The 15,801-nt window shown below is 39.6% G+C and overlaps 16 non-coding genes across 16 annotated transcripts; all 16 read right to left on the reverse strand.

Annotated features, from left to right (window-relative positions):
- Window positions 1-713: 713 nt before the first annotated feature.
- Window positions 714-785, reverse strand: TRNAQ-CUG (transfer RNA glutamine (anticodon CUG)). The gene has a single exon. It is a non-coding gene; the product is annotated as a tRNA-Gln (tRNA).
- A 297-nt stretch (window positions 786-1,082) lies between these two features.
- On the reverse strand, window positions 1,083-1,154 carry TRNAQ-UUG (transfer RNA glutamine (anticodon UUG)). The gene has a single exon. It is a non-coding gene; the product is annotated as a tRNA-Gln (tRNA).
- Window positions 1,155-1,454: 300 nt separating this feature from the next.
- TRNAQ-CUG (transfer RNA glutamine (anticodon CUG)) lies at window positions 1,455-1,526 on the reverse strand. The gene has a single exon. It is a non-coding gene; the product is annotated as a tRNA-Gln (tRNA).
- Window positions 1,527-1,826: 300 nt separating this feature from the next.
- On the reverse strand, window positions 1,827-1,898 carry TRNAQ-CUG (transfer RNA glutamine (anticodon CUG)). Its single transcript has one exon. It is a non-coding gene; the product is annotated as a tRNA-Gln (tRNA).
- Window positions 1,899-2,566: 668 nt separating this feature from the next.
- Window positions 2,567-2,638, reverse strand: TRNAQ-CUG (transfer RNA glutamine (anticodon CUG)). Its single transcript has one exon. It is a non-coding gene; the product is annotated as a tRNA-Gln (tRNA).
- Window positions 2,639-2,938: 300 nt separating this feature from the next.
- TRNAQ-CUG (transfer RNA glutamine (anticodon CUG)) lies at window positions 2,939-3,010 on the reverse strand. Its single transcript has one exon. It is a non-coding gene; the product is annotated as a tRNA-Gln (tRNA).
- Window positions 3,011-3,679: 669 nt separating this feature from the next.
- On the reverse strand, window positions 3,680-3,751 carry TRNAQ-CUG (transfer RNA glutamine (anticodon CUG)). The gene has a single exon. It is a non-coding gene; the product is annotated as a tRNA-Gln (tRNA).
- A 2,157-nt stretch (window positions 3,752-5,908) lies between these two features.
- TRNAQ-CUG (transfer RNA glutamine (anticodon CUG)) lies at window positions 5,909-5,980 on the reverse strand. Its single transcript has one exon. It is a non-coding gene; the product is annotated as a tRNA-Gln (tRNA).
- A 669-nt stretch (window positions 5,981-6,649) lies between these two features.
- Window positions 6,650-6,721, reverse strand: TRNAQ-CUG (transfer RNA glutamine (anticodon CUG)). Its single transcript has one exon. It is a non-coding gene; the product is annotated as a tRNA-Gln (tRNA).
- A 2,901-nt stretch (window positions 6,722-9,622) lies between these two features.
- TRNAQ-CUG (transfer RNA glutamine (anticodon CUG)) lies at window positions 9,623-9,694 on the reverse strand. Its single transcript has one exon. It is a non-coding gene; the product is annotated as a tRNA-Gln (tRNA).
- A 1,044-nt stretch (window positions 9,695-10,738) lies between these two features.
- TRNAQ-CUG (transfer RNA glutamine (anticodon CUG)) lies at window positions 10,739-10,810 on the reverse strand. Its single transcript has one exon. It is a non-coding gene; the product is annotated as a tRNA-Gln (tRNA).
- Window positions 10,811-11,107: 297 nt separating this feature from the next.
- On the reverse strand, window positions 11,108-11,179 carry TRNAQ-UUG (transfer RNA glutamine (anticodon UUG)). Its single transcript has one exon. It is a non-coding gene; the product is annotated as a tRNA-Gln (tRNA).
- A 1,044-nt stretch (window positions 11,180-12,223) lies between these two features.
- On the reverse strand, window positions 12,224-12,295 carry TRNAQ-CUG (transfer RNA glutamine (anticodon CUG)). Its single transcript has one exon. It is a non-coding gene; the product is annotated as a tRNA-Gln (tRNA).
- Window positions 12,296-12,595: 300 nt separating this feature from the next.
- On the reverse strand, window positions 12,596-12,667 carry TRNAQ-UUG (transfer RNA glutamine (anticodon UUG)). Its single transcript has one exon. It is a non-coding gene; the product is annotated as a tRNA-Gln (tRNA).
- A 1,658-nt stretch (window positions 12,668-14,325) lies between these two features.
- Window positions 14,326-14,397, reverse strand: TRNAQ-CUG (transfer RNA glutamine (anticodon CUG)). Its single transcript has one exon. It is a non-coding gene; the product is annotated as a tRNA-Gln (tRNA).
- A 669-nt stretch (window positions 14,398-15,066) lies between these two features.
- TRNAQ-CUG (transfer RNA glutamine (anticodon CUG)) lies at window positions 15,067-15,138 on the reverse strand. The gene has a single exon. It is a non-coding gene; the product is annotated as a tRNA-Gln (tRNA).
- Window positions 15,139-15,801: the final 663 nt, after the last annotated feature.

Genomic DNA, 15,801 nt, shown 5'->3' on the forward strand with positions numbered 1-15,801 from the left:
GGATTCAAAGTCCCGAGTGCTAACCATTACACCATAGGACCTGTAATACTTCCTTCCTTTATACATTTCTATGGTGAAAACAAACATTACTCAGAAAGATAAAAATCCTTTCAACTGAAATGACCGATGCATTTCGAATACCTGTGTGTCACTCAGACATTGACACCTTCTCACGCATTGATATCATGAATGGTATTATTGTTTTAGCAACTGCCCTCAGATGATGATTTTTAGGAAGGATTTATTACAGATTGGAGTGAGGGCACGTCGCATTCCTCCTGCGCCGCAAGTTTGTATATATCGATGTTCATCTCGGCGATATATCATACCAAAATAACGGAAGGTCCCACTGAGATTTTAACTCGGATCGCTGGATTCAAAGTCCAGAGTGCTAACCACTACACCATAGGGCCTGAAATACTTCTTTCCAATATACATTTCTATGGTGAAAACAAACATTACTCAGAAAGATAAAAATCCTTTCAACTGAGATGACCGATGCAATTCGAATACCTGCGCGTCACTCTGACATTGTCACCTTCTCACGCATTGATATCATGAATGGTATTACTGTTTTAGGAACTGCGATCAGATGATGATTTTAAGGAAGGATTTATTACAGATTGGCGTGAGGGCACGTCACATTTCTCCTGCGCCGCAAGTTTGTATATATCGATGTTTATCTCGGCGATATATCATACCAAAATAAACGAAGGTCCTACCGAGATTTGAAATCGGATCGCTGGATTCAGAGTCCAGAGCGCTAACCATTACACCATAGGACCTGTAATACTTTTCAATATACATTTCTATGGTGCAAACAAACATTACTCAGAAAGATAAAAATCCTTTCAACTGAGATGACCGATGCAATTCGAATACCTGTGCGTCACTCAGACATTGACACCTTCTCACGCATTGATATCATGAAAGGTATTATTGTTTTAACAACTGCCATCAGATGATGATTTTAAGGAAGGATTTATTACAGATTGGCGTGAGGGCACGTCGCATTCCTCCTGCGCCGCAAGTGTGTATATATCGATGTTTATCTCGGCGATATATCATACCAAAATAAACGAAGGTCCTACCGAGATTTGAACTCGGATCGCAGGATTCAAAGTCCCGAGTGCTAACCATTACACCATAGGACCTGTAATACTTCCTTCCTTTATACATGTCTATGGTGAAAACAAACATTACTCAGAAAGATAAAAATTCTTTCAACTGAGATGACCGATGAATTTCGAATACATGTGCGTCATTCCGACATTGACACCTTCTCACGCATTAATATCATGAATGGTATTATTGTTTTAGCAACTGCCATCAGATGATGATTTTAAGGAAGGATTTATTACAGATTGGCGTGAGGGCATGTCGCATTCCTCCAGCGCCGCATGTTTGTATATATCGATGTTTATCTTGGCGATATATCATACCAAAATAAACGAAGGTCCTACCGAGATTTGAAATCGGATCGCTGGATTCAGAGTCCAGAGTGCTAACCATTACACCATAGAGCCTGTAATACTTCCTGCCAATATACATTTCTATGGTGAAAACAAACATTACTCAGAAAGATAAAAATCCTTTCAACTGAGATGACCGATGAATTTCGAATACCTGTGCGTCATTCCGACATTGACACCTTCTCACGCATTGATATCATGAATGGTATTACTGTTTTAGGAACTGCGATCAGATGATGATTTTAAGGAAGGATTTATTACAGATTGGCGTGAGGGCACGTCACATTTCTCCTGCGCCGCAAGTTTGTATATATCGATGTTTATCTCGGCGATATATCATACCAAAATAAACGAAGGTCCTACCGAGATTTGAAATCGGATCGCTGGATTCAGAGTCCAGAGTGCTAACCATTACACCATAGGACCTGTAATACTTTTCAATATACATTTCTATGGTGCAAACAAACATTACTCAGAAAGATAAAAATCCTTTCAACTGAGATGACCGATGCAATTCGAATACCTGTGCGTCACTCAGACATTGACACCTTCTCACGCATTGATATCATGAATGGTATTATTGTTTTAGGAACTGCCATCAGATGATGATTTTAAGGAAGGATTTATTATAGATTGGCGTGAGGGCACGTCGCATTCCTCCTGCGCCGAAGTTTATATATATCGATGTTTACCTCGGGGATATATCATACCAAAATAAACGAAGGTACTACCGAGATTTGAACTCGGATCGCTAGATTTAAAGTCCAGAGTACTAACCATTACACCATAGGGCCTGTAATACTTCCTGCCAATATACATTTCTATGGTGAAAACAAACATTACTCAGAAAGATAAAAATTCTTTCAACTGAGATGACCGATGAATTTCGAATACATGTGCGTCATTCCGACATTGACACCTTCTCACGCATTAATATCATGAATGGTATTATTGTTTTAGCAACTGCCATCAGATGATGATTTTAAGGAAGGATTTATTACAGATTGGCGTGAGGGCACGTCGCATTCCTCCAGCGCCGCATGTTTGTATATATCGATGTTTATCTCGGCGATATATCATACCAAAATAAACGAAGGTCCTACCGAGATTTGAACTCGGATCGCTGGATTCAGAGTCCAGAGTGCTAACCATTACACCATAGAGCCTGTAATACTTCCTGCCAATATACATTTCTATGGTGAAAACAAACATTACTCAGAAAGATAAAAATCCTTTCAACTGAGATGACCGATGAATTTCGAATACCTGTGCGTCATTCCGACATTGACACCTTCTCACGCATTGATATCATGAATGGTATTACTGTTTTAGGAACTGCGATCAGATGATGATTTTAAGGAACGTTTTATTACAGATTGGCGTGAGGGCACGTCACATTTCTCCTGCGCCGCAAGTTTGTATATATCGATGTTTATCTCGGCGATATATCATACCAAAATAAACGAAGGTCCTACCGAGATTTGAAATCGGATCGCTGGATTCAGAGTCCAGAGTGCTAACCATTACACCATAGGACCTGTAATACTTTTCAATATACATTTCTATGGTGCAAACAAACATTACTCAGAAAGATAAAAATCCTTTCAACTGAGATGACCGATGCAATTCGAATACCTGTGCGTCACTCAGACATTGACACCTTCTCACGCATTGATATCATGAAAGGTATTATTGTTTTAACAACTGCCATCAGATGATGATTTTAAGGAAGGATTTATTACAGATTGGCGTGAGGGCACGTCGCATTCCTCCTGCGCCGCAAATGTGTATATATCGATGTTTATCTCGGCGATATATCATACCAAAATAAACGAAGGTCCTACCGTCATTTGAACTCGGATCGCAGGATTCAAAGTCCCGAGTGCTAACCATTACACCATAGGACCTGTAATACTTCCTGCCAATATACATTTCTATGGTGAAAACAAACATTACTCAGAAAGATAAAAATTCTTTCAACTGAGATGACCGATGAATTTCGAATACATGTGCGTCATTCCGACATTGACACCTTCTCACGCATTAATATCATGAATGGTATTATTGTTTTAGCAACTGCCATCAGATGATGATTTTAAGGAAGGATTTATTACAGATTGGCGTGAGGGCACGTCGCATTCCTCCAGCGCCGCATGTTTGTATATATCGATGTTTATCTCGGCGATATATCATACCAAAATAAACGAAGGTCCTACCGAGATTTGAACTCGGATCGCTGGGTTCAGAGTCCAGAGTGCTAACCATTACACCATAGAGCCTGTAATACTTCCTGCCAATATACATTTCTATGGTGAAAACAAACATTACTCAGAAAGATAAAAATCCTTTCAACTGAGATGACCGATGAATTTCGAATACCTGTGCGTCATTCCGACATTGACACCTTCTCACGCATTGATATCATGAATGGTATTACTGTTTTAGGAACTGCCATCAGATGATGATTTTAAGGAAGGATTTATTACAGATTGGCGTGAGGGCACGTCACATTTCTCCTGCGCCGCAAGTTTGTATATATCGATGTTTATCTCGGCGATATATCATACCAAAATAAACGAAGGTCCTACCGAGATTTGAAATCGGATCGCTGGATTCAAAGTCCCAAGTGCTAACCATTACACCATAGGACCTGTAATACTTTTCAATATACATTTCTATGGTGCAAACAAACATTACTCAGAAAGATAAAAATCCTTTCAACTGAGATGACCGATGCAATTCGAATACCTGTGCGTCACTCAGACATTGACACCTTCTCACGCATTGATATCATGAAAGGTATTATTGTTTTAACAACTGCCATCAGATGATGATTTTAAGGAAGGATTTATTACAGATTGGCGTGAGGGCACGTCGCATTCCTCCTGCGCCGCAAATGTGTATATATCGATGTTTATCTCGGCGATATATCATACCAAAATAAACGAAGGTCCTACCGTCATTTGAACACGGATCGCAGGATTCAAAGTCCCAAGTGCTAACCATTACACCATAGGACCTGTAATACTTCCTTCCTTTATACATTTCTATGGTGAAAACAAACATTACTCAGAAAGATAAAAATCCTTTCAACTGAAATGACCGATGCATTTCGAATACCTGTGTGTCACTCAGACATTGACACCTTCTCACGCATTGATATCATGAATGGTATTATTGTTTTAGCAACTGCCCTCAGATGATGATTTTTAGGAAGGATTTATTACAGATTGGAGTGAGGGCACGTCGCATTCCTCCTGCGCCGCAAGTTTGTATATATCGATGTTCATCTCGGCGATATATCATACCAAAATAACCGAAGGTCCCACTGAGATTTTAACTCGGATCGCTGGATTCAAAGTCCAGAGTGCTAACCACTACACCATAGGGCCTGAAATACTTCTTTCCAATATACATTTCTATGGTGAAAACAAACATTACTCAGAAAGATAAAATTCCTTTCAACTGAGAAGACCGATGCAATTCGAATACATGTGCGTCACTCAGACATTGACACCGTCTCACGCATTGATATCATGAATGGTATTATTGTTTTAGGAACTGCCATCAGATGATGATTTTAAGGAAGGATTTATTATAGATTGGCGTGAGGGCACGTCGCATTCCTCCTGCGCCGCAAGTTTGTATATATCGATGTTTATCTCGGCGACATATCATACCAAAATAAACGAAGGTCCTACCGTCATTTGAACTCGGATCGCAGGATTCAAAGTCCCGAGTGCTAACCATTACACCATAGGACCTGAAATACTTCTTTCCAATATACATTTCTATGGTGAAAACAAACATTACTCAGAAAGATAAAAATCCTTTCAACTGAGATGACCGATGAATTTCGAATACCTGTGCGTCATTCCGACATTGACACCTTCTCACGCATTAATATCATGAATGGTATTATTGTTTTAGCAACTGCCATCAGATGATGATTTTAAGGAAGGATTTATTACAGATTGGCATGAGGGCACGTCGCATTCCTCCTGCGCCGCAAGTTTGTATATATCGATGTTTATCTCGGCGATATATCATACCAAAATAAACGAAGGTCCTACCGAGATTTGAACTCGAATCGCTAGATTCAAAGTCCAGAGTGCTGACCATTACACCATAGGACTTGTAATACTTCCTTCCAATATACATTTCTATGGTGAAAACAAACATTACTCAGAAAGATAAAAATCCTTTCAACTGAGATGACCGATGAATTTCGAATACCTGTGCGTCATTCCGACATTGACACCTTCTCACGCATTGATATCATGAATGGTATTACTGTTTTAGGAACTGCGATCAGATGATGATTTTAAGGAACGTTTTATTACAGATTGGCGTGAGGGCACGTCACATTTCTCCTGCGCCGCAAGTTTGTATATATCGATGTTTATCTCGGCGATATATCATACCAAAATAAACGAAGGTCCTACCGAGATTTGAAATCGGATCGCTGGATTCAGAGTCCAGAGTGCTAACCATTACACCATAGGACCTGTAATACTTTTCAATATACATTTCTATGGTGCAAACAAACATTACTCAGAAAGATAAAAATCCTTTCAACTGAGATGACCGATGCAATTCGAATACCTGTGCGTCACTCAGACATTGACACCTTCTCACGCATTGATATCATGAAAGGTATTATTGTTTTAACAACTGCCATCAGATGATGATTTTAAGGAAGGATTTATTACAGATTGGCGTGAGGGCACGTCGCATTCCTCCTGCGCCGCAAATGTGTATATATCGATGTTTATCTCGGCGATATATCATACCAAAATAAACGAAGGTCCTACCGTCATTTGAACTCGGATCGCAGGATTCAAAGTCCCGAGTGCTAACCATTACACCATAGGACCTGTAATACTTCCTGCCAATATACATTTCTATGGTGAAAACAAACATTACTCAGAAAGATAAAAATTCTTTCAACTGAGATGACCGATGAATTTCGAATACATGTGCGTCATTCCGACATTGACACCTTCTCACGCATTAATATCATGAATGGTATTATTGTTTTAGCAACTGCCATCAGATGATGATTTTAAGGAAGGATTTATTACAGATTGGCGTGAGGGCACGTCGCATTCCTCCAGCGCCGCATGTTTGTATATATCGATGTTTATCTCGGCGATATATCATACCAAAATAAACGAAGGTCCTACCGAGATTTGAACTCGGATCGCTGGGTTCAGAGTCCAGAGTGCTAACCATTACACCATAGAGCCTGTAATACTTCCTGCCAATATACATTTCTATGGTGAAAACAAACATTACTCAGAAAGATAAAAATCCTTTCAACTGAGATGACCGATGAATTTCGAATACCTGTGCGTCATTCCGACATTGACACCTTCTCACGCATTGATATCATGAATGGTATTACTGTTTTAGGAACTGCCATCAGATGATGATTTTAAGGAAGGATTTATTACAGATTGGCGTGAGGGCACGTCACATTTCTCCTGCGCCGCAAGTTTGTATATATCGATGTTTATCTCGGCGATATATCATACCAAAATAAACGAAGGTCCTACCGAGATTTGAAATCGGATCGCTGGATTCAAAGTCCCAAGTGCTAACCATTACACCATAGGACCTGTAATACTTTTCAATATACATTTCTATGGTGCAAACAAACATTACTCAGAAAGATAAAAATCCTTTCAACTGAGATGACCGATGCAATTCGAATACCTGTGCGTCACTCAGACATTGACACCTTCTCACACATTGATATCATGAAAGGTATTATTGTTTTAACAACTGCCATCAGATGATGATTTTAAGGAAGGATTTATTACAGATTGGCGTGAGGGCACGTCGCATTCCTCCTGCGCCGCAAATGTGTATATATCGATGTTTATCTCGGCGATATATCATACCAAAATAAACGAAGGTCCTACCGTCATTTGAACACGGATCGCAGGATTCAAAGTCCCAAGTGCTAACCATTACACCATAGGACCTGTAATACTTCCTTCCTTTATACATTTCTATGGTGAAAACAAACATTACTCAGAAAGATAAAAATCCTTTCAACTGAAATGACCGATGCATTTCGAATACCTGTGTGTCACTCAGACATTGACACCTTCTCACGCATTGATATCATGAATGGTATTATTGTTTTAGCAACTGCCCTCAGATGATGATTTTTAGGAAGGATTTATTACAGATTGGAGTGAGGGCACGTCGCATTCCTCCTGCGCCGCAAGTTTGTATATATCGATGTTCATCTCGGCGATATATCATACCAAAATAACCGAAGGTCCCACTGAGATTTTAACTCGGATCGCTGGATTCAAAGTCCAGAGTGCTAACCACTACACCATAGGGCCTGAAATACTTCTTTCCAATATACATTTCTATGGTGAAAACAAACATTACTCAGAAAGATAAAATTCCTTTCAACTGAGAAGACCGATGCAATTCGAATACATGTGCGTCACTCAGACATTGACACCGTCTCACGCATTGATATCATGAATGGTATTATTGTTTTAGGAACTACCATCAGATGATGATTTTAAGGAAGGATTTATTATAGATTGGCGTGAGGGCACGTCGCATTCCTCCTGCGCCGCAAGTTTGTATATATCGATGTTTATCTCGGCGATATATCATACCAAAATAAACGAAGGTCCTACCGTCATTTGAACTCGGATCGCAGGATTCAAAGTCCCGAGTGCTAACCATTACACCATAGGACCTGAAATACTTCTTTCCAATATACATTTCTATGGTGAAAACAAACATTACTCAGAAAGATAAAAATCCTTTCAACTGAGATGACCGATGAATTTCGAATACCTGTGCGTCATTCCGACATTGACACCTTCTCACGCATTAATATCATGAATGGTATTATTGTTTTAGCAACTGCCATCAGATGATGATTTTAAGGAAGGATTTATTACAGATTGGCATGAGGGCACGTCGCATTCCTCCTGCGCCGCAAGTTTGTATATATCGATGTTTATCTCGGCGATATATCATACCAAAATAAACGAAGGTCCTACCGAGATTTGAACTCGAATCGCTAGATTCAAAGTCCAGAGTGCTGACCATTACACCATAGGACTTGTAATACTTCCTTCCAATATACATTTCTATGGTGAAAACAAACATTACTCAGAAAGATAATAATCCTTTCAACTGAGATGACCGATGCAATTCGAATACCTGCGCGTCACTCTGACATTGACACCTTCTCACGCATTGATATCATGAATGGTATTACTGTTTTAGGAACTGCGATCAGATGATGATTTTAAGGAAGGATTTATTACAGATTGGCGTGAGGGCACGTCGCATTCCTCCTGCGCCGCAAATGTGTATATATCGATGTTTATCTCGGCGATATATCATACCAAAATAAACGAAGGTCCAACCGTCATTTGAACTCGGATCGCAGGATTCAAAGTCCCGAGTGCTAACCATTACACCATAGGACCTGTAATACTTCCTTCCTTTATACATTTCTATGGTGAAAACAAACATTACTCAGAAAGATAAAAATCCTTTCAACTGAAATGACCGATGCATTTCGAATACCTGTGTGTCACTCAGACATTGACACCTTCTCACGCATTGATATCATGAATGGTATTATTGTTTTAGCAACTGCCCTCAGATGATGATTTTTAGGAAGGATTTATTACAGATTGGAGTGAGGGCACGTCGCATTCCTCCTGCGCCGCAAGTTTGTATATATCGATGTTCATCTCGGCGATATATCATACCAAAATAACCGAAGGTCCCACTGAGATTTTAACTCGGATCGCTGGATTCAAAGTCCAGAGTGCTAACCACTACACCATAGGGCCTGAAATACTTCTTTCCAATATACATTTCTATGGTGAAAACAAACATTACTCAGAAAGATAAAATTCCTTTCAACTGAGAAGACCGATGCAATTCGAATACATGTGCGTCACTCAGACATTGACACCGTCTCACGCATTGATATCATGAATGGTATTATTGTTTTAGGAACTGCCATCAGATGATGATTTTAAGGAAGGATTTATTATAGATTGGCGTGAGGGCACGTCGCATTCCTCCTGCGCCGCAAGTTTGTATATATCGATGTTTATCTCGGCGATATATCATACCAAAATAAACGAAGGTCCTACCGAGATTTGAACTCGGATCGCTGGATTCAGAGTCAAGAGTGCTAACCATTACACCATAGGACCTGTAATACTTTTCAATATACATATCTATGGTGAAAACAAACATTACTCAGAAAGATAAAAATCCTTTCAACTGAGATGACCGATGCAATTCGAATACCTGTGCGTCACTCAGACATTGACACCTTATCACGCATTGATATCATGAAAGGTATTATTGTTTTAGCAACTGAACTCAGATGATGATTTTTAGGAAGGATTTATTACAGATTGGCGTCAGGGCACGTCGCATTCCTCCTGCGCCGCAAGTTTATATATATATCGATGTTTACCTCGGGGATATATCATACCAAAGTAAACGAAGGTACTACCGAGATTTGAACTCGGATCGCTAGATTTAAAGTCCAGAGTGCTAACCATTACACCATAGAGCCTGTAATACTTCCTGCCAATATACATTTCTATGGTGAAAACAAACATTACTCAGAAAGATAAAAATCCTTTCAACTGAGATGACCGATGCAATTCGAATACCTGCGCGTCACTCTGACATTGACACCTTCTCACGCATTGATATCATGAATGGTATTACTGTTTTAGGAACTGCGATCAGATGATGATTTTACGGAAGGATTTATTACAGATTGGCGTGAGGGCACGTCACATTTCTCCTGCGCCGCATGTTTGTATATATCGATGTTTATCTCGGCGATATATCATACCAAAATAAACGAAGGTCCTACCGAGATTTGAAATCGGATCGCTGGATTCAGAGTCCAGAGTGCTAACCATTACACAGTAGGACCTGTAATACTTCCTTCCTTTATACATTTCGATGGTGAAAACAAACATTACTCAGAAAGATAATAATCCTTTCAACTGAGATGACCGATGCAATTCGAATACCTGCGCGTCACTCTGACATTGACACCTTCTCACGCATTGATATCATGAATGGTATTACTGTTTTAGGAACTGCGATCAGATGATGATTTTAAGGAAGGATTTATTACAGATTGGCGTGAGGGCACGTCACATTTCTCCTGCGCCGCAAGTTTGTATATATCGATGTTTATCTCGGCGATATATCATACCAAAAATAAACGAAGATCCTACCGAGATTTGAAATCGGATCGCTGGATTCAGAGTCCAGAGTGCTAACCATTACACCATAGGACCTGTAATACTTTTCAATATACATTTCCATGGTACAAACAAACATTACTCAGAAAGATAAAAATCCTTTCAACTGAGATGACCGATGCAATTCGAATACCTGTGCGTCACTCAGACATTGACACCTTCTCACGCATTGATATCATGAAAGGTATTATTGTTTTAACAACTGCCATCAGATGATGATTTTAAGGAAGGATTTATTACAGATTGGCGTGAGGGCACGTCGCATTCCTCCTGCGCCGCAAGTGTGTATATATCGATGTTTATCTCGGCGATATATCATACCAAAATAAACGAAGGTCCTACCGAGATTTGAACTCGGATCGCAGGATTCAAAGTCCCGAGTGCTAACCATTACACCATAGGACCTGTAATACTTCCTTCCTTTATACATTTCTATGGTGAAAACAAACATTACTCAGAAAGATAAAAATCCTTTCAACTGAAATAACCGATGCATTTCGAATACCTGTGCTTCACTCAGACATTGACACCTTCTCACGCATTGATATCATGAATGGTATTATTGTTTTGGCAACTGCCCTCAGATGATGATTTTTAGGAAGGATTTATTACAGATTGGAGTGAGGGCACGTCGCATTCCTCCTGCGCCGCAAGTTTGTATATATCGATGTTCATCTCGGCGATATATCATACCAAAATAACCGAAGGTCCCACTGAGATTTTAACTCGGATCGCTGGATTCAATGTCCAGAGTGCTAACCACTACACCATAGGGCCTGTAATACTCTTTTCCAATATACATTTCTATGGTGAAAACAAACATTACTCAGAAAGATAAAATTCCTTTCAACTGAGAAGACCGATGCAATTCGAATACCTGTGCGTCACTCAGACATTGACACCTTCTCACGCATTGATATCATGAAAGGTATTATTGTTTTAGCAACTGAACTCAGATGATGATTTTTAGGAAGGATTTATTACAGATTGGCGTCAGGGCACGTCGCATTCCTCTTGCGCCGCAAGTTTATATATATCGATGTTTACCTCGGGGATATATCATACCAAAATAAACGAAGGTACTACCGAGATTTGAACTCGGATCGCTAGTTTTAAAGTCCAGAGTACTAACCATTACACCATAGGGCCTGTAATACTTCCTGCCAATATACATTTCTATGGTGAAAACAAACATTACTCAGAAAGATAAAAATTCTTTCAACTGAGATGACCGATGAATTTCGAATACATGTGCGTCATTCCGACATTGACACCTTCTCACGCATTAATATCATGAATGGTATTATTGTTTTAGCAACTGCCATCAGATGATGATTTTAAGGAAGGATTTATTACAGATTGGCGTGAGGGCACGTCGCATTCCTCCAGCGCCGCATGTTTGTATATATCGATGTTTATCTCGGCGATATATCATACCAAAATAAACGAAGGTCCTACCGAGATTTGAACTCGGATCGCTGGATTCAGAGTCCAGAGTGCTAACCATTACACCATAGAGCCTGTAATACTTCCTGCCAATATACATTTCTATGGTGAAAACAAACATTACTCAGAAAGATAAAAATCCTTTCAACTGAGATGACCGATGAATTTCGAATACCTGTGCGTCATTCCGACATTGACACCTTCTCACGCATTAATATCATGAATGGTATTATTGTTTTAGCAACTGCCATCAGATGATGATTTTAAGGAAGGATTTATTACAGATTGGCGTGAGGGCACGTCGCATTCCTCCTGCGCCGCAAGTGTGTATATATCGATGTTTATCTCGGCGATATATCATACCAAAATAAACGAAGGTCCTACCGAGATTTGAACTCGGATCGCAGGATTCAAAGTCCCGAGTGCTAACCATTACACCATAGGACCTGTAATACTTCATGAAAGGTATTATTGTTTTAGCAACTGCCCTTAGATGATGATTTTTAGGAAATATTTATTACAGATTGGCGTGAGGGCACGTCGCATTCCTCCTGCGCCGCAAGTTTATATATATCGATGTTTACCTCGGGGATATATCATACCAAAATAAACGAAGGTCCTACGGAGATTTGAACTCGGATCGCTGGATTCAGAGTCCAGAGTGCTAACCATTACACCATAGAGCCTGTAATACTTCCTGCCAATATACATTTCTTTGGTGAAAACAAACATTACTCAGAAAGATAAAAATCCTTTCAACTGAGATGACCGATGAATTTCGAATACCTGTGCGTCATTCCGACGTTGACACCTTCTCACGCATTAATATCATGAATGGTATTATTGTTTTAGCAACTGCCATCAGATGATGATTTTAAGGAAGGATTTATTACAGATTGGCGTGAGGGCACGTCGCATTCCTTCTGCGCTGCAAGTTTGTATATATCGATATTTATCTCGGCGATATATCATACCAAAATATACGAAGGTCCTACCGAGATTTGAACTCGGATCGCTAGATTTAAAGTCCAGAGTACTAACCATTACACCATAGGGCCTGTAATACTTCCTGCCAATATACATTTCTATGGTGAAAACAAACATTACTCAGAAAGATAAAAATCCTTTCAACTGAGATGACCGATGAATTTCGAATACCTGTGCGTCATTCCGACATTGACACCTTCTCACGCATTGATATCATGAAAGGTATTATTGTTTTAGCAACTGCCCTTAAATGATGATTTTTAGGAAGGATTTATTACAGATTGGCGTGAGGGCACGTCGCATTCCTCCTGCGCCGCAAGTTTATATATATCGATGTTTACCTCGGGGATATTATCATACCAAAATAAACGAAGGTACTACCGAGATTTGAACTCGTAATCGCTGGATTCAAAGTCCAGAGTGCTCACCATTACACCATAGGACCTGTAATACTTCCTTCCAATATACATTTCTATGGTGAAAACAAACATTACTCAGAAAGATAAAAATCCTTTCAACTGAGATGAACGATGCAATTCGAATACATGTGCGTCACTCAGACATTGACACCTTCTCACGCATTGATATCATGAATGGTATTATTGTTTTAGGAACTGCCATCAGATGATGATTTTAAGGAAGGATTTATTACAGATTGGCGTGAGGGCACGTCGCATTCCTCCTGCGCCGCAATTTTGTATATATCGATGTTTATCTCGGCGATATATCATACCAAAATAAACGAAGGTCCTACCGAGATTTGAACTCGGATCGCTAGATTTAAAGTCCAGAGTACTAACCATTACACCATAGGGCCTGTAATACTTCCTGCCAATATACATTTCTATGGTGAAAACAAATATTACTCAGAAAGATAAAAATCCTTTCAACTGAGATGACCGATTAATTTCGAATACCTGTGCGTCATTCCGACATTGACACCTTCTCACGCATTAATATCATGAATGGTATTATTGTTTTAGCAACTGCCATCAGATGATGATTTTAAGGAAGGATTTATTACAGATTGGCGTGAGGGCACGTCGCATTCCTCCTGCGCCGCAAGTTTTGTATATATCGATGTTTATCTCGGCGATATATCATACCAAAATAAACGAAGGTCCTACAGAGATTTGAACTCGGATCGCTGGATTCAGAGTCCAGAGTGCTAACCATTACACCATAGGACCTGTAATACTTTTCAATATACATTTCTATGGTGACAACAAACATTACTCAGAAAGATAAAAATCCTTTCAACTGAGATGACCGATGCAATTCCGAATACCTGTGCATCATTCCGACATTGACACCTTCTCACGCATTAATATCATGAATGATATTATTGTTTTAGCAACTGCCATCATATGATGATTTTAAGGAAGGATTAATTACAGATTGGCGTGAGGGCACGTCGCATTCCTCCTGCGCCGCAAGTTTGTATATATCGATGTTTATCTCGGCGATATATCATACCAAAATAAACGAAGGTCTACAGAGATTTGAAATCGGATCGCTGGATTCAAAGTCCAGAGTGCTGACCATTACACCATAGGACTTGTAATACTTCCTTCCAATATACATTTCTATGGTGAAAACAAACATTACTCAGAAAGATAAAAATCCTTTCAACTGAGATGACCGATGCAATTCGAATACCTGTGCGTCATTCAGACATTGACACCTTCTCACGCATTAATATCATGAATGGTATTATTGTTTTAGCAACTGCCATCAGATGATGATTTTAAGGAAGGATTTATTACAGATTGGCGTGAGGGCACGTCGCATTCCTCCTGCGCCGCAAGTTTGTATATATCGATGTTTATCTCGGCGATATATCATACCAAAATAAACGAAGGTCCTACCGAGATTTGAACTCGGATCGCTGGATTCAGAGTCCAGAGTGCTAACCATTACACCATAGGACCTGTAATACTTTTCAATATACATTTCTATGGTGACAACAAACATTACTCAGAAAGATAAAAATCCTTTCAACTGAGATGACCGATGCAATTCGAATACCTGTGCATCATTCCGACATTGACACCTTCTCACGCATTAATATCATGAATGATATTATTGTTTTAGCAACTGCCATCATATGATGATTTTAAGGAAGGATTTATTACAGATTGGCGTGAGGGCACGTCGCATTCCTCCTGCGCCGCAAGTTTGTATATATCGATGTTTATCTCGGCGATATATCATACCAAAATAAACGAAGGTCCTACAGAGATTTGAAATCGGATCGCTGGATTCAAAGTCCAGAGTGCTGACCATTACACCATAGGACTTGTAATACTTCCTTCCAATATACATTTCTATGGTGAAAACAAACATTACTCAGAAAGATAAAAATCCTTTCAACTGAGATGACCGATGCAATTCGAATACCTGCGCGTCACTCTGACATTGACACCGTCTCACGCATTGATATCATGAATGGTATTACTGTTTTAGGAACTGCGATCAGATGATGATTTTAAGGAAGGATTTATTACACATTGGCGTGAGGGCACGTCGCATTCCTCCTGCGCCGCAAGTTTGTATATATCGATGTTTATCTCGGCGATATATCATACCAAAAT

Source organism: Saccoglossus kowalevskii, chromosome 11 (genome assembly GCF_978046115.1).
Source record: "Saccoglossus kowalevskii chromosome 11, keSacKowa6.1, whole genome shotgun sequence".
Classification (NCBI taxonomy): domain Eukaryota; kingdom Metazoa; phylum Hemichordata; class Enteropneusta; family Harrimaniidae; genus Saccoglossus; species Saccoglossus kowalevskii.